At 47.4% G+C, this 18464-nt stretch overlaps 3 long non-coding RNA genes across 3 annotated transcripts in view; 1 reads left to right on the top strand and 2 right to left on the bottom strand.

The window, feature by feature from the left end:
* Positions 1-1275: 1275 nt before the first annotated feature.
* LOC145506445 (uncharacterized) lies at positions 1276-16947 on the bottom strand. The gene is made up of 3 exons (XR_014053932.1): positions 16882-16947; positions 15317-15426; positions 1276-1487 (listed from the first exon to the last, which is right to left on the bottom strand). It is a non-coding gene; the product is annotated as an uncharacterized LOC145506445 (long non-coding RNA).
* Positions 11112-14597, bottom strand: LOC145506447 (uncharacterized). The gene is made up of 2 exons (XR_014053934.1): positions 14479-14597; positions 11112-11797 (listed from the first exon to the last, which is right to left on the bottom strand). It is a non-coding gene; the product is annotated as an uncharacterized LOC145506447 (long non-coding RNA).
* LOC145506446 (uncharacterized) overlaps positions 14706-18464 on the top strand; it is a 51887-nt gene continuing 48128 nt past the window's right edge. The window contains exon 1 of the long non-coding RNA XR_014053933.1: positions 14706-15781. This is a non-coding gene — a long non-coding RNA (uncharacterized LOC145506446). The remainder of the gene's footprint in view (positions 15782-18464) is intronic.

The raw sequence follows: 18464 nt of genomic DNA, 5'->3' as shown, positions 1-18464 counted from the left end.
GTCAGGCATTGTGCTCTTGGCCTCTCCCCCTCCCCAGAGAGGTCACCATGCCCCCCAGGAGGGCTGTCTCTGTCCCTCAATTGAAGGTCCCTGCCCTCTCAAAGCAGCTGAGTCTTCACCCCAGCTGTTCAAAGCGTGTCCACTCTGGGGGTCCTGGTGACATGTGGAATCGGGGCTCCCACCTCCTTCCCCACTGACTCGGAACAGGCTTCTCAACAGGCTCCCCGGGGGCCCCCAGCCCACCTGCCTCCTGCTCTGCTTCCTCTCAGCCCCCTTCAGTCTCTGCACTTCTGTAGATAGACCGTCTGCCACTAAGCCTTCCTCGATTTGCCCCGTTGAGAGTCTGTGGGCATTCTCATCTTCCCCACCTCCATCTCTGTCTCCCCCACCTTCCTAACTACCCAGGTTCCCATTGTGGCGTGAGAATCGTTCAATTACTTCTTACTGCCGGGGACACGCTGACCTTGAGGTGACAGAAGAGGGTTGGGATCTGACAAGCCCAGAAGGAAAGGAAGCCTCCGACCCAGGGGGGCCAAGGGATGGGCTTGAGCCTGTGGAGGAAAGAGACCCCGGAGGGACCGGGTGTCAAGAGAAAAGGCCAGAGGATGAGAGAGGGATGAGGGAACTACAGCGAGACAGAAATGCATGCTCGGGAGTGTGAATGGAGGATAGAACAATAGTAAAGGCTTTAAATCTCAAGGTGTCGATTGTTGGAAGTCGGCTCTCAGCAGGCTGAAAAGGCACCCATCCTTTTGGACGGGGGCTGAGCAAAGACTCCAGTATCCACACTCGGCTGACTCTTCAACCTTGACCCCGGGCACCCCTGCCCCAGGCTCTGCTTCCCCTGTCTTCATCCTCAGCTCCCACGTCTGGTGACCTCTCATAGCATCTTCCTTCCAGAAAGTGACTTTCGTCCCGCTTTTGATCCCAGACCCCTGCCCGGCACCCTGACCCCAGCGCCCCCAGCACCTCCCAGCCCCCTTGGCACCCTGCTCCAGGCCTCCCAGGTCACAGCGAGAAGGAGCTGGATCTCTTCCCGGTGACAAATGAAGCACCAGATGGCATCTTTCTCTACTTAAGCCTAAACCAAATTAATTTGGAGAATGGTATTTTCAGTCTAACTCTTAATGACTGTACACGAATGGATTTTGTCCCACTTTCTGATGAAATATTCTACTCTCGTAGAATATTTGTCTATGAGAAATATTTGTCTCTTGTATAAAAGTGGCAAAACAAATGAGTGTGCGAGTGATGGATGCAGAGATGTAAACTAGGTAAGTGCTTTCCCCCTTGTCCGAACCCGCTTTTAATTGGAAGCACTCTGATAGATATTTCTGCACCGTCTCGTTTGCAGCATGAAGTAGTTCAAATAGATGGTATCACCCTCCCTGACTTGCTGAGGTCTTCTGATTTTGTAAGGCGAGAACGGGATGAGACAGCTCCTGCCCGGAGGAGTGTTCTTCGTGTTTGATGACTTATCCCTGCATCTGTGTGAAAGGAAAAATGTCACAGGGCTCAGAAGGTGGACACTTTGACACATGGGCACTCCCTCCTGGGGCCAGAGTCTGGATTATTCCCAGGAGGCCTGTCAGCAGCGCCAGCCTGCCCACCAGCATCCAGGGGACGCTGAAACTCCTTTAAACTTACCCAGCTGCCCAGTGAGTCCCGGGGCCTGGCCTCCCAGCCTCATTCATGATCTGTTATTTTGTTTTGACCCTATTTCTCATCATAAAAGCAGAACAAAATCATTTGTGGAAATTTTCAGTATACACAAAAGGGAAGAAAGAAAAAGAAAGGAAATTATATAAAACATCCAGCACCCAGAACCAATTCTTGGCATCTTTCTATGTTTCCTACCAGTTTGTACCACTTGAAAAACTTTTAAGTTCAGTGGTGATCATGCTGTGTATACAATTCAACTGTGTCTACAGATTCCAGTTGTGTCCCATCACATTAGAACACGAGCATTTAGGGCAAACGATGGAGCAGATGTCTGTGCCCATGAACACAGTGCCACTCAGTGCCAGGCACAGGTTGCCAAGATGGAGCAGGACTTTGGTCACTGCCTTAAGAAAATGATAAAAGATTTGCTAGACTAGGAAAAGGAATGAGAGAGAGTTATATTTTCTAGTAAAGTACTTGACAATCTCTCAGTGTGTCCTTTCCTACAGAACCATTGAAATGAAGGCTGAGTTTGGATCTGGAGACCAGCCATGGCTCTAGGGGGAATGCTGGCCTCGCTTCCTGCCTGCAGCTGGGCTTGTCCCCAGGGCTGTGTCCACCACTGGCCCCAGGACCTGGCCCAGCCCAGGAGATAGGTATGGGCAATTTGAAACACCTGAGCTTACACTAGGCTGGCTGACTCAGGTCCCACCTGTACCTGGTCTATTTCCAGGTACCCCTCAGGACTCCCAAGCTGGGTTGACCTCTGTGTCCATCTCTGCACAGACACCTCATTCTATTCCCGTCTGTTCTTGAGATGTAGCAGGGTCTGCTGTGACCTGAGTGCTGCTTTATATATTAGAGGGAAAAAAGAAGTAAAGAGCTGTTCTCAGAGGAGATGCCTCAAAATGTCCTTGACAAGCTGGGTGACTCTGTCCCGTGGCCAGATCGGACATCTCCTCAGCCACCGATCTCACTCTAAGTTTCTGTCACTTCTTTGATGTTCCTGAGAAAGCAGATGATTTCATCAGAAGAAGCTGACTCACCCTGTGGTTTTGGCACCACCCCCAGACTCGGGGAACTTCTGCATCCCAATGAGCAAAGCACCTGCAGCCAGGTCACATGTGGTCCAGGATGCTCGGAGCACATGTCTCTGAAGGGGGCCAACAGGACCAGCTTGTGATCTGCAACGTAGCCCCACCTCGCGGGATGGGGGGATGTTGTGGAGAGGCGAGCATCTCCCGCTTCAAAGCGGGCTTCCTGAGGACACCAGCCACGGGGATCCAGGAACGGGGAGAACCAGGAGGACTCTGGGTGATGGAGACAAAGCAGGTGGAGGATGAAGCCTCCTCTGGCCCCAGGAAGATGGCAGGAGCATCCAAGCAAATGGGGTGGATGGTTGTGTGGGAGAGATGGTTTCAGAGGAGCTTCACAACCCTGGCAGGATGGACTCCAAGGACAAGAGGAGAGCTGGGGAAGCTGAGAGCTGCTCCTTTCTCCCTTGTCTGCTCACATGTGTGCCCAGCTGTGTCCGACTCTTTGTGACCCCACGGACTGCAGCCCACCAGGCTCCTCTGTCCACGGGGTTCTCCAGGCAAGAATACTGGAGTGAGTTGCTGTTTCCTTCTCCAGGGGATCTTCTCGATTCAGGAATTCAGCCCACGTCTCTTGCATCTCCTGCATTGGCATGCGGTTCTTTACCACTGGTTCCTACCTGGAAAGGCCCCTTGTCTGCTCAGTTATCCACAAACGAGACGAAAAAGGAGTTATCTGGGGGGGGGGGTCAGAATTAAGCTCCTAGAAGTCTTCTTAGTTTCTAGGTGCATCCTGCCTATGTGTGGTTTGGAAGGAGTGATGGAAACACCGTTCTGAGGAGGATGTGAGGTCCAAGCGGGTCAGCCTGCCCATCTGGAGCCCACTCGCTGGCACTGTGAACCCTTCCTGACAGGCTGTGACCTGTCCAGCCTCTGCTCGTGTGGTTACAGTGAATGAATCATCCAGAAGACGCTCCCCGAGCCTTCACGAGGGCAGCGGGGAGCTTCAGAAAACAGCAGGCTGGCCCCCAGGGCCTGAGGATTCTGCTTCATCCCCACCAACGTCCTCTGGCCTCAGATTTCCCACAGATCATCCATATTTCTAAAATTCAGCCTTCCACAAATCTTAATTACCACCAAGCATTCCAAACTGATTATGCCTCAGATTTGGGGAAAAAAAAAAAAAAAAAGAATCCGCTAAATATATTTGTCTTCTCATGTCTCAGCTTAAACCATTAAAAGTCAGTCGCTTCAGCTTCTTTGCGATTGTGCTCTGGTTTAAGAATTTTGACTGAAATATGATTGCTGTGACTCATTGGCTCGTTCAAAATATTCATCAAAAATCTGCTTTGCCTAAATGTTGTAACTTGAACCAGTTGTTTCATTAAATTTAATTTCTCTAGGTGGGGAGCGGGGACCCACAGTCATGTGATGATTAATTGCATGAAATGGTTGAAAGTTTCTTTCCTTACTCCTCTGTCTTTCTCATTTGGGGATTGGATCTAAACAAGCGTTTCCAAGGAGGCGGGTCTGTGCCTGGGTTTACACAAATGCTCCCTGAGCAGGCCAGGTCCGCAGGAAGAACCACACTGCTCGGGACTTCACCTCTTAGGTTGAGGGCCAAGCATCCCTGCAGACAAACAGCTCAGAGGAGGGCAAAGAGTAAGCTCCATCCTCCCTGCCAGGACCTCAGAAGAGGATCGTTGGGTGAAAACAGGGAGCCGGGCAGCCTGCAAGCCGCCCCGTCTCTGCTTGCTCCTGCAGTTTCTCCAGCAAACGCTCTCAGCTATTTTGAAGCAATTCAGCATCCTCAGTCCCCTCTTCTCAGACACACCAGCTTCTACAGCCTCATGTTCCTTCTCATTCCAGCCCGGTTCTGGTTCACATCTGATAAAAGACAACCCCACGTGATGATTTTCTGGGAAATATCAGATAAGCAAGCCCAGGCAGGGACACTTTCCCTATCTGGCTAAGGAGAGGGGTTGAACGTTCTCCATGCCCATCAGAGTGAGGTGCCAGAGGAGGGCAGAGCACAGAGGAGTGGGAGCAGATGTTAGCAGAGGCACTGCGGGTGTGGGGTGTGGAGAGGTCAGCAGAAGGCAGCCGCTGGTCCTTCGCTCACCCCAGCTCTCGTCATTTATCCGGGAACAGCGCTCCTGGCTTTTCCATAAATCCCCATGAGCAGGAGGACACAGACTCTTACCCACCTATGCACAGGTCTCTCCTGGCACTCTGCCGGTGCCGTGGAATCTAGGTGTTGTAGGGAGAATCTCACATCCTGAACAGGGAGGGCAGAGCATCCCCCACTCCCAAACTGTGAGCTCATTTCCCTCCCCTCCCTACCCCCAACCCTGTGCGCCACCCTCAGACTAGGCTTTTCTGTGCCTGCAAGATGTCTTACATCTTGGCTTCCACCTCGAGCCCCCTACCCCATCCCAAGGTCTCCCCCATGGTTCTGGACTCCATCTACTAAGTGCAGTCCCAAACAGGCAGCCAAACCCACCGCTGGGGACCAGACCTGGCCTCTGAGCCTTCTTTGGACTTCTTTGGAATCGTGACCCCATCCCAAGTTCTGCCCAGAGGACCCCAGGCCAGGTCCATCCCTTGGCCACGGCCATCACTCAGACCGTCTTGAGAAGCACAGACCTTGTGAGTGGACACTGGGTACCAAGTGACCCCTCGCCTCCATGCCCCAGATGCAAACTCCCTCCTGCCAGGCCAGCTTGACCTGCCCACCCTACCTTGAGACTGTTTGCCCAAGCCACCAACAAGGTGTCACTTGAAATGCCCAGGCTAAAAATGGTATGAATTCCCCCTGAACCCAAAGTTGGGACTTTGGTACAGCTAGTCCATACTGTGCATATTCATAATAAGGAATAAAAAATAACCTATCAAAGTTATAACCTATATGATTCATGGGCATTAGGAAAATTAACCAGTCTTAACTAGCTGACTGCACCAGGATCCAGGAAACACCCGAGCCCAGACAAAAAGGTTTGGAATCACAGCTCTCATGGGAAATAAGGAAAGGTGTCTTGCACTTGGGGTTCCTTTCAGAAGTTACCTGGGCAGACATCACAGTCTGCATCAACTTATTTTTTAAAGTTTCTTCCTGTACCTACTAATTACACGGGATTTAATTCTTCTTTTAGAAGTTGTGTTATTTACAGCTAGACCTCTGCTGTGATGTTTATACCAGTAAATCTCTCTGGCTCCTCACAGACGTTGCCAAATCTCTCCACCCCCAAATAATCCAAACCCAAAAGCTGCATCAGAAATTAATAACCATGATCATAAATCAAAGTGAAAGTTTTATCCTTTCATTTTGCATACGACATCCTGACTAAATGAGTACCCCCATGCACACAGGACTTATCATAAAGGGGAAAAAATATGCCTTAATCAAAGGCATATTTCATCTCTGAAAAATTCATCAGAATGCATTACCGAGTGACTGTACATCTTGAAAATCGCTTGTGAGCACATCTGGAAACTCACATTTTTTCCCCCCCATCATTATATTCAGGAATACAAGCAGTTTCAGTTTGCATGCATAAAGCAGTTTCTTCATCTCTTATCTTGTGCGCCATGTGGATGAATTTCTGTGATCTATGGTCACAGTTACCAGAATATGGATTAAGAGTGCCTACATTATGCAGACGGTGGCCGTGATCAAGAAGCTGCAGGAAATATAACACAGTGATGGAACACGCTCTGCTATTTCTACAACGCTGATCTCTTCCTCAGAGCCCTGCCTGCTGCTTGGAATCAGAGATCGCAGGAGTACCTGAACCCAGACTTTTCTGGGCTTTAATCAGTAAGTGATGCTGACAAGTCTCCCTGCTCTCGCAATCTTGCCCTCAAAGCCAGTCACTGAGATGCCACCTTCTGACTCCTGTAGCCCATCAGGCTGACTCATTCACCCCCACTCTGCTCAGGGACTCTTCCTCTCATCTCTAAATGGCACATCTGCCTGCTTTTGCCATGTTCTCCCCGGTAGATGCTAAGTGCATCCATTTCTTATCTTTTGGCTGAAATGGGGGCCAACGCCTCTAGGAAGGGCTTTCGTCAATATAACCGTGCCATTCTACCTGTTCATTGTGCCCAAGTTTGTGAGCCAGACAAATGGTGAAATATGCAGAAAAGCACTTTGTGTGCATTGATGTCAGGCATGTGGAAGTTTGTGTTTATCACCACTGTTTTCCAAAAGCAGGTTGCTGGTGTGCTTGATGGCTGTCAGAAGTAGGAACATCCTTGTCTCCTGGGTGAGAGGCACCAGGGAACTCTTAAAGATGAAGATCAGTTCAGTTCAGTCGCTCAGTCGTGTCCAACTCTTTGAGACCCCATGAATCACAGCACTCCAGGCCTCCCTGTCTATCACCAACTCCTGGAGTTTACCCAAACCCACGTCCATCGAGTCGGTGATGCCATCCAACCATCTCATCCTCTGTTGTCCCCTTCTCCTCCTGCCCCCAATCCTTCCAAGCATTAGGGTATTTTCCAATGAGTCAACTCTTCGCATGAGGTGGCCAAAGTATTGGAGTTTCAGCTTCAACATCAGTCCTTCCAATGAACACCCAGGACTGATCTCCTTTAGGATGGACTGGTTGGATCTTCTTACAGTCCAAGAGACTCTCAAAGAGTCTTCTCCAACACCACAGTTAAAAAGCATCAATTCTTTGGTGCTCAGCTTTCTTCACCGTCCAACTCTCACATCCATACATGACCAGTGGAAAAACCATAGCCTTGACTAGATGGAGTTGAGTTCATCCCATGACACCAGTTGAGATAGCTTGGAGAAATCCCAAGGCTCAGTTTCCTCAATTCTAAAATAGAAACTACAATATCACTTAGAGTATTCATTTCCTAAGATTACTGTAACAAAATTCCACAAACCAGGGAGCTTAGAACCACAGAAAGTTATTATCTCACAGCTCTGGAGGCTGAAGTCCAAAATTCAGGTGCCGGCGGGGATGTGTTCCCTCTGAAATCTAAAGGAAGGATAGTTTCTGGCTCCTTCCAGCTTCTGGTACCTGCAGACTTTCCTTGGCTTGTGGCAGCATCATTCCAGTCCTCCCGTAGCCTCCTCCCTGTGGCTTTCCATATAGTCCTGCCTCTGTGTGAGTCTGTCTCTGGGTCCAGATATCTCCTTTTCACAAGGACTGCAGTCATATAAGCCACCCTGGATCAGGGTTCACCCTCTGACCTCATTTGAACTTGAATGCCTCTATGAAGACCCTATTTCCAAATTAAGTCACATTCGGAGGTGCAGGGGTTAGGTCTCCGAGGTGCCCTTTGCAGGGGACAGAATTCAGCCCATTACTTGGTGAGCTGTCGTGAGACGCAGACAGAGCTAACTCTATGTTTCACACGTTAATGACAGTCAGTGTCATGCCTACCTCTTCATCCCAGCCTCCGGCGACAGGCATGCTGGGCATAGCATACTGTGCAGCCTAAGTTAATTGAGGGGACTTGCTTAGGGCGCAAACTCTGTAGTGAGTAGGACATTATGAAAAGGAGCTGCAGGCATTACAGTGGGTCCCGGGACAAGACATGCAAATCACCTGTGATATGCTTCTAGATAATCCTAGCAGCTCAGGAAGCTGTCCCAAACAAGGTGTAACAGGAGTCACGTGAACTTCTAAACTTGGCACAAAACCTGCTCTCTTCCAAAATCATGGGCAAATATTCCCTCTGAGAAGATGGAGATGGTTCATTGTTTTTCAAGGAAATATGAAAGGCAGATGAAGAATGAATTAAACCTAACTGCTAAAAATGTTATTGGGATAAATGTCAAACCTGTAATGAATGCTTTGAGCAAAGATTGGCTACAAAGCACCTTTGTCGCAGAGAAAACAAGGTGAAGCATCTGGACCAAAGGTGAAGACTGCGGGGTTTCAACATGGTTCTGGTGGTTCTGTCTCAGCCTGCCTACACTCAGTACTCTTTTAAAGAATTGTTAATAAACAATACGATGTTTGTAGCCCTCAGGGACCTGTATCCAGGCTTTGACTGAGGACCCAGCCAGGCTGCAGGGTAAGCAGTGTGCACGCCCAGCGGATTCCAAGATTTATTCATGCCTTTGTTGTTGTTTAGTTGCTCAGTCATGCCCAACTCTTTGTGACCTCATGGACTGCAGCAGGCCAGGCTTCCCTGTCCTTCACTGTCTCTAGGTGTTTGCTCAAACACATCTCCATTGAGTCGGTGATGCCATCCGAACATCTCATCCTCTGTCATCCCCTTCTCCTCGTGGCTTCAATCTTTCCCAGCATCAGGATCTTTTCCAATGAGTCAGCTCTTCGCATCAGGCGGCCAAAGGATTGGAGCTTCAGCTTCAGCATCAGTCCTTCCAATGAATATTCAGGGTTGATTTTCTGATCTGTATTAAACACGGTTGCATGAATCTGGGCAAATCAAGCTATAATTTCACATGGTATAAAACAGGACCTTATAATTAAAATGGCTTTGAGCAGCGCTGACTGCCCATCCTCCTGCCTGGGAAAGCTTCAGATAAGTTCCTCTTACATGGGCCTCACAGCTGTACTGTCGTGAGTTGGGAGTCAGTGGGGAACCCAGTCCTGCTGGGTAACTATTGCCAGAGATTGGAGTGTGATATCAACTTGTCTTAACTCCAATCTTCATTCTAGCAGAACTTCTCCAGAAAATGTCATGGTAGAGGGCAATGGAAGGGTACATTTGGCAAAGATTTCCTCTTGCTGGCTTCACTGAGAAATCATACAGCATCAAAATGGTGTTATGGGAATATTACTGAGGTTTTTTCCCCCTTTGGCCATGATGAGAATCTTGCCACAAAAAAATTCCCAGCTAAAATAATTTCTCCAGTGTTCTGTATGAAATAAAACTGGGAAACCCACTCATTCTTAATGTTTTCCTAATCTCCCCTTCCTACAGTTTTCTTCTACAGGAAAATTTTTGTTTAGAGTCTCAGTTCCCCAAAACAGACATGCAACATGACCATCTGCTAAGCTTTCTGAGATACCTGAGTCTGACCTCAACAATAACACCTAAGACCCAGGTTTGGTGCACTTTCAAAGGCAATTATCCACATCCACAGCAACTCTGACACATATTCCTGTTGAGAAAGGGCACAGAGTCCATCTGGGTTTCCATGGGTTCCAGAATTTTCTGCATGAAGTGTATCATTAATCATCTTGTTCCCTTCCCTGCCATAGATTTGTACCATCAGAATCTCTGCATATGTACAATAGTGTCAGAAAAAAGAGCCTTGAGCTCTTGAGGACGTTGTGCCTCAAATCACCTAAGAAGCCTGATATAAGAAATGGCAGTGCACACACAGGCACCCACATGTACAGACACACACACACACACACACAAAGACACACACACACCAGGAGACATTTTGCCTCCCTAAGGGACTCATTTGTTTTCTTTTCAAGAACATTGAGATCTGAAAACTGATTCACATTTTGTTTTTGCTTTGGCTACCAGGACCATCAGATCCAAATTTGTATCGCAGCTTCTTCGGTCAGGCTAATACCTTTGGGTCTATGTCGCTTTTCTTCCTTCCTTTCGCTCTGCCACCTTGATTCACCCCAACTGTCATATCCCCAGTCCTAGCACATAATTTTGTATTCATTTTCCCCTGATTCACAAATCCATTTTGCGAACATCACCTAAAATCATTTGTGGAAAAAGGTAGGGAAGTAAATAAATCAATCATTGATACATTGGTGAAAAATGAGCTCACAGAGTTAGTATATCTTTAACCCAAGTTGCAGCTCCATTGACAAAACATATGCTTCCATGTGTGAACTTGGGAAATCGGGCATTGGCCCCAGTGGTTGTTGTTCTTCTGAAGCCAAAATTAGAACAAAATAAGGACTTCCTTGGTGGCTCAGACGGTAAAGAATCTGTCTGCAATACAGGAGACCGTGGGTTCAATCCCTGTGTCAGGAAGAACCCCTGGAAAAGGGAATGGCTACCCACTCCAGTATTCTTGCTTGGAGAGTTCCATTGACAGACGCACCTGGAGGGCTACAGTTCATGGGATCACGAAAGAGTCAGACACGACTGAGCAACCAACACCCTCTAAAAAGCTAAGGAAGCCCGATCCCCTCTAGACAAGAAATCCTTGTTCCCCTAGGTCCTGCTCCCTGATTATCCCAGTCGTCCCTGCCTCTGCACCCTCCCTCTCTCTGGGCTCTTCACTCATGGCATCTGAACATGCTCAGTTTTCAACAGAGTGAAAAATAAAGATGAGCCATGTCCTTCCACCCTCTCTATTCCCCTGTTTGGAGGGTGGGTACTATTGTGTGGATGGGCATGCAAGACTGTCAAGGTCACTCAGAGCTGGACTGAGCCCTCCTGGTTCCACAGGAGACCTTGTGTGACCCTCAGATTGGCACACAATGAATGGAGTTTCAAACATTGGAGAACTGTGATCAACAGAGGGCCGGATTTTATTTGTACTGCTTGGCTCTAGAGGTCAGTGAATGGATTTTACAGGGCATCTTATGTCTTAGGGCTGGTGGGGACCTTAGATGTGATCTAGGCCAGCCCTGCCCTCGGGCTCCCCTCCACCCCACACATGCCAGCAGCCCGTCCCAGCATCTGCCTGTCTCCCCAGACACTGCAATGAGCACATTCACCACACCCTCCCCTGGCTGGGGCTGCACCCACTAGAGCTCCCAGGCCCGCGGGCAGGACGGGATGATTATGAAGAGGACAGAGCCTCAGTTTAAGGGCACTAGCTGTGTGTCCCCGTGGGGATTTGTTGTGTGCATTTTGCAGAGTAATGTATGTGGACCACTACTGGTTAAGCCCACCATCCCTTTTCCATCCAACTTCCTCTTCATCCTCCTGCAGCTGGTGGAGGAGGGGACCAGGGGAATTTGAGGATCCGTATCAGGGCAAGTTGAGCTGGGAAACTGATCAGTTCCAGGTCTTGGGATAGCTGTCTGTGGTTTGTGTCCACTTCCACGTACAGTTTTTTTGTTGGTCACCATGCAGGTTTAGGTATAGCTTCTGTGAATCCTCCTACCACCCACTAGCCGCACAGGAAGCATGCTAACATCTGGACTGTGACAGACTGATTACCAGTGTCACCAACACAGAGAATCCTGAGGACCAGAAATGCAGAAATGCCATGAAATTGAACAGGAAAGTATTTCAACAACTACTTTTCCAAGCTCAACAATTCTACAGTTTACCTGAGTTTCCAGCATTTGTCCCCTAATGTCCCATCACCAACAACAGGTTGCAGAGTTGAAAGTCATGCACCTAGACCATCGAAATATAAAACTAATTTTGACCAACCCTGCCAAACGGAGGACTGATTTGACTGCTAGTCTCTCTGCAAAAAGTAATAATTCAGAATTATTACTGAATACAGAAGTGATCGAAGAATATCCAGCCAACTAGAAGGGGACTGTATGATAGAGTGAGGGTAGGCAGTTAATAAAATATATTAACTGTAATTCCAAGAGTCATGAAGCAAGTTGCTTTCTTGGATTTTGTAACTTATATGTTATTTATCAGCTTTTCAAAATTTGCAATTTGTCATGATTTCTTTTCAAGTGTAAATGAATATTCACTTACTTAACTTGTAATCATGTTTTCTCTTTCTTGCTGAGAACCATGAGTGTTTAACAGACACAAAGCTCACATCCTCCCCTGGCATCAGGGTGTGGGGTCAGGACTCACTCCGACAGCCCAAGCCCAGCATCCTTGAGGAGCCACTTGGAGTTGGGGCCATCCAGATGCTGCCTGTGCCTGTGACTGTTTGGCCTTCAGCCAGTGCTCTCCCTGGGATGAGGTGCTGCTCTGAGGCTCACCTTCTCTAGCAGGCTCTGACATCAGCCTGTCATTTGCCAAGTCCCCGTCCCCAGGAATGGGTTGTTGTTCTGTATCTCAGTGGTGTCCGACTCTTTGCAATCCCACGGACTGCAGCACGCCAGGCTTCCCTGTCTTCACTACCTTCCAGAGTTTGCTCAAATTCATGACCACTGAGTTGGTGATGCCATCCAACCATCTCATCCTCTGCCACCCTCTTCTGCTTTTGCCCTCAATCTTTCCCATCATCAGGGGCTTTTCCAATGAATTGGCTCTTTGCATCAGGTGGCCAAAGTATTGGAGCTTCAGCTTCAGCATCAGTGCTTCCAATGAATATTCAGGGTTGATTTCCTTTAGCATTGACTGGTTTGATCTCCTTGCAGTCCAAAGGACTCTCAAGAGTCCTCTCCAGGACTACAATTCAAAAGCATCAATTCTTCAATGCTCAGCCTTCTTTATGGTCTAGCTCTCACATCTGTAGATGACTACTGGAAAGACCATTGTTGTTGTTCAGTCGCTGACTCATATCCAACTCTTTGATATGGATTGCAGCCTGACAGGCTTCCCTGTCCTTCACTGTCTCCTGGAGCTTGCTCAAACTCATGTGCATTGAGTAGGTGATGCCATCCTACCACCTCATCCTATGTCATCCCCTTCTCCTGCCTTCAGTCTTCCTCGCATCACGGTCTTTTCCAATGAGTAGGCTCTTTGCATCAGGTGGCCAAAGTATTGGAGTTTCAGCTTCAGCATCAGACCTTCCAGTGGATATTCAGGGTTTATTTCCTTTAGGATGGACTGGTTTGATCTTGCAGTCCAAGGGACTCTCAAGAGAGCTCTAGGGCTGGGAGCTCTTCTTAAAACCAGGCAGACTTTTCCTGGGTCAGGATGAGTGCTCCCAGGGGAAGCTACTGTGACATCTGCAGTAAGACTCCAGCTGCTGAGGCCCCTCCCCCTTAGATGGGACCCCCTTGAATATGAAAGAAATCTAACTGTCCTCCCTACTCCTCCACTTCCCCTGCCCCAGCACCAGCATTTGTTTCCTCAGGAAAATGGGAAAATCAGGGCTCCTGCCTTCCTGGATTACAGCGCATAATTTAATCCACGTGGAGCTTTGGGCACAGTGCCCGGGATGCCATGAGCATTCAAGACAGTTGCCGGGAGTTGTAGTTGCCCTTGTCACTGTTTTCATTAATAAAAAATATTAATGTTGTTAATAATAATGACCAGTGTGCCATCAGGGTCATCTAAATTATGGATGGAAATATTTCACTGTAGAGTGTAAATGATAGAGCCCTTTGGAAATCTGGGGGTTACCCACTAATTTGAAAGCCATCAGCCCCATTTTGGAGTACCCATTAATCCTGTCCCCACCTGGGGTGATACCCCAGCTTACAAATCCAAAGGAGATCATGAGAAACTTTCCCCAAAATGTTGTTTTGAACCAGATATATTATGTCTACAGATGGCTTCAGCTGTGTGAGCCCGATTTCCCTGTCAAAACAAGGAAATGAAACTAGTCTTGCCTGATCAGCCCTTATTGAACTCCCACTGGCTTCAAACAAGCATCTTCCCTCTCCAGAGGCTAATAAACCATCTACTTGAAAGTCATTTCTAAATTCTTGCCGTTTATCCAACTCACAAGTCTGAGGTTGAAGGAGAGGCTCCATCTCCCTCCTTTTATAGCAAGTGTTCTGCCAGAGTTTTCACATGGGCCACAGGCTTAGCAGAAGCAATGACCCCCTGGGTATAAGTGGCTAAAACTGGACAAGCACCATCTCTCCATCCTAATTATTTGCTTATTTTCCAGTTACTCAAAGTAGAATTCTGTTTCCATCTTAAAATGCTAGAAGAGAGAGGGCCATGAATTTTCATCAGAGTGATTTTTTTTTTTTAATTTTTCTTGGACTTGGTTGACTTGAGGCTTATATTTGAATCTATCTCTTCCTGAGACCCTGAGAAAATGCAGTACCTGCTAAATAAGAAAAGATCATCCTCAGGTTCCTAGCTTCATCCCTGCTGTCCAGGACTTGACAAGCTGAAGCCACTGTGTTTCTCTGACTGCTACCAAGGCTGACCCAGAGCAAAGCTGAGCTGGGTTCTGATGCAGTGGAGGCCACAGTGGGAAGGGCTGGTAGGAAAAGTGAGGTCACATGATTTAGATTGTGACATCATCCTGGATAACAAGAGGTCACAGCTGTTCAAACAGAGTGATCCGTTTGGGATGTATGGTCCTTGACCCACACCAGCCAGCCAACTTGAGTGCCAGGCCTGAGACACTTGCTGAATTTCTCAAGAAAGAGCCTCTCTACCTGTTGTAAACCTGGAGCTTCCATCCTTGGGAGACCCTATCTGACAATGAAACCAACAGAGATGAAAGCAGAACCAAGAGATGGAAACCAGCTTCTGACAACATTGCCTGAATATCTGCAATGAATTTCCCTAAAGCTGGATTCAGCTCCCACTGGGACTTGCAGTCCTACTAAGCCAATGAATTTGTTTTTTCTGAGGCCAACTTGAACTATATTTCTGTCTATTGCAAATGAAAGAACCTTACCCAATTGTTTGCAGAACCAGAGGGCTTACAACGGGGTTGGACGGGCCGCGGACCAAAAGCATTGTGGCAGACACCACTGATACATCAAATGTCCACAATTCTTGGTTTTCCAGGCACTTATTAGGGTTACATTTCTCTACTTCCTTTGAAGTTGGCTGTGGCCATGTGACTTGCTCTGGCAAATGAAATGTGGTCAGAGAAGCTCATTTCACCTCCAGGGAGAAGCTTTAGCAAATGTGTTATTTCAACATACCCTTTTTCTGCCTTGCCAATCATGGAAACATCAAGATGGAGCCTCATTCATCCTCGTCCATGAGACAGAGAGAAGCCCATGTCCCAACCAAGCAGTGGTGGACGTGTAGCCTGAGTGAAGGGGACAAACAAAAGCAAAGTTGTTTAACCCACTGACACTTTGCGCTCATTTGTTACTGCAACATAGTTATCTGAGTCTGATTGCTACAAACATCTGGCCTATGGGAGTAGCAGTGAGGGTCCTGGCAAGAACCAGGCACGGTGGGGATTGCGGGTGACCAGCCAGCTGTTGTCTGGATCTCCCAAGTGAGGGGAGAAACTGGTAGGAGGATTTTGAAAATTGTTCTGACTTTTTTAAAAAAGTGCACAACATGAGAGTTGAAATTTACCTCTTATTTGGGGCAAAATGAAGACTGCAGCCCGGGAGATAATACCTCAGATAGCGCTGAGAAACTGCTCCAAAGAGGTAAGGGGAAGGTCAGTGTATATGTGATTTTGGTGAAGGGGTAGGCAGTACATGCAATCAAGCAAATATTTTTGCATTAGGCTGCTGCTAGTCAGGAGGAGCAGACATCACCATGAGGAACTTCACTGTTTCTAGGTACGAGCTGATGCTAGACTTGGGCTCATAAAATCAGCCCCTGAAAATATCTAACTACTTGAAGACCTACTCTGCCAACTTTTTCCCCAAGTACAAAGTGTCTCATTTCTGCTTTCCACCCTGAACTCCCTTCAGGGACTGTTGAAGGTCAACAGCTGCAGCAGCACATGATTTAATCTTGTAGAGGTAGCTGGCAAGTGCCAGTTTGTAGTTGACAATTGGAAGACCCAGAGGACCTTAGGCAAGGAATGTGAACACTGTTTAAATAAGGAGGTAAGGAAACAGTGGGAGGGAAGACTTAGCTTGGTCAGAAGCCAGGAAACATTGGCTAATACTTGTGAGGAATAGCAGCCAAAGGAGATAAGAGAAATGGGACTTGAGAGAAAGCATGAAAGTGGTCACACCCAGAAGATAGAACTGAGCTGGTTAATGAAACTATACTTGAAATTTACCTCTCTGGATTGGTTTGTGAGTCAGATTCTCAGCTCACTGACATAGACATTGAACTGGAGCTCCTTGATAACTCTGAAGAAGGTCTTAAAAAGGGACAGACAGTTGTCCCAAGGGTGTGGTCATTGGGATCAGACCTTATTCATCTTATCCCCCGGTGGTGTGGGATCCTGATTAGATAAGAGAGCTTCAAATGCTATCAAAGCACAGAATAATGTGTTTTCTTTTGAGTGGGAGATTCTGAAATAGCTTGTTGTTTTAATGATCTGTTGCTCTACATACAGCAAATGACCTCAAAACTGTGGTTTAAAACAATAGACATTTATTATGTTATAGTTTCTGTGGGTCAGGAATTTGGAAGTGGACCAGCTGGGTGCTTGTGGCTCAGTCTCTCATGAGATTAGGGTCAAGGTGTCAGCTGGGCCTACAGTCATCTAAGGGCTGCCGACCGGGCCTAAGGATCCACTTCCGAGGTGGCTCGCCACAAGGCTGTTGGCAGGAGATCTGGTTCTTACCCACGGGCTCCTCCATAGGGTTGTTTGAACATCCTTACAGCATGGCAGTTGGCTTCCACCAGAGCCAATGAACCCCAGGGGAGAGCAAGAAAGAGGTCACAATGCCTTGCATAATCTAGTCTGGCCTCTCCTGGTGGCTCAGTGGTAAAGAATCTGCCCGCCAGTGCAGAAGGCACAAGAGATGCCGGTTCAATCCCTGGGTTGGAAAGAGTCCCTGGAGAAGGAAATGGCAACACACTCCAGTGTTCTTGCCTGAAGAATTAATTCCATGTACAGAAGAGCCTGACGTGCTGCAGTCCTGGGGTTGCAAAGAGTCAGACAAAACTGAGAGATTGATCGTAAAGAGAAACACATTCTATAAGTCCCAGGTCGAGAGCTGGACTGCTTATATCCACGACTGAGACCTAATCTCCCCCACACTCTCTGCCCCGAGTCCTCTGTAATTCCCAGACATGTGCTCTATTTCTTCAGAGCAAAGTGAGCCAATAATTTTTGCCAAGCAGTTGCATTTGACACTTAATTACCACATATTCCTCTAAAAAAAAAAAGAATCACCATTTTGGGGGCTTTCTCAGTATTGAGGGTTCAGAAAGTGTTTGTTCAGTGAATGTGTCAATGGATGGATGAGGTGGACTTTATCTGAAAAATCTGGATCCCACTGGCCAACCTTCTCAGTGGAAACTACAGCTCTGACAACATAGATTTCAGAATGACAGGGTCAAAAGATTTGTTAACAATACCTGTGGCCAAATATTAATAGATATCAAGTACATGGCTTAAGGCATGGGTGATTGCAAAACTTCCCAATATTTTTAAAAATTTTATCACTTTCAAAATCCATTACATCAGTTACCAAGGGTGTGTGCATAGTATTTCTGTTCTTTAGGGAGTTGCACTTACTGGCTATTATTTCAACTTCTGGCCACTGGCTTTGGAGAATTGCATGACTCCATTCCTTAGCCAGTAAAGCATATCTGTACCAAGAATCTTAAAGCTGCATAAATTCCAGGAAACAATTGCTTTAGAACTCCTAGAAAATGATGAAATAAATAATATAACAGACATGGGAAATGCAAGAAATGTTACTGCCCTGTAACCCATAAGCAGTTGCTTCTACATGATATTTCTGTGGCAGCCCATGCACTTCATGATTGTTTTAACACAAGAACTAGTAAAGGTGGCATTCCTTAATGAACACAAGGCTCGTTCGGCTTTCTTACAACTCATGCACTTCCAGGACATAAGGCAACTGATCAAATGGAAAGAGGAGAAGTAAGAAATGTGGTCAAACTACTAAAGCATTGCATCCTTTCTTCCTTACAGAGCAAATAGCCCGGTCACCCTCAACTTAGCCCCCTGCTTGGCTAAATAGACAAAATCGGTCCTTCTGCTCTGCAGAGAGTAACTCCTGGGTATATAGTTTCAAAGAGCGTGATTTCAAAGCAGGAAAATGAATGTGTTCGTCGCTCAGTTGTGTCCGACTCTTTCTGACCCCATGGACTGTAACCAGCCAGGCTCCTCTGTCTATGGGATCCTCCAGGCAAGAATACTGGAGTAGGTAGCCATTCCCTTCTCCAGGGGAT

Source organism: Giraffa tippelskirchi, chromosome 5, assembly GCF_054371585.1.
Source record: "Giraffa tippelskirchi isolate mGirTip1 chromosome 5, T2T-mGirTip1v1.2.pri, whole genome shotgun sequence".
NCBI classification, from domain to species: domain Eukaryota; kingdom Metazoa; phylum Chordata; class Mammalia; order Artiodactyla; family Giraffidae; genus Giraffa; species Giraffa tippelskirchi.
Note: the sequence above shows the minus strand (reverse complement) of the source record. Positions and strands in the feature narration are given on the sequence as shown.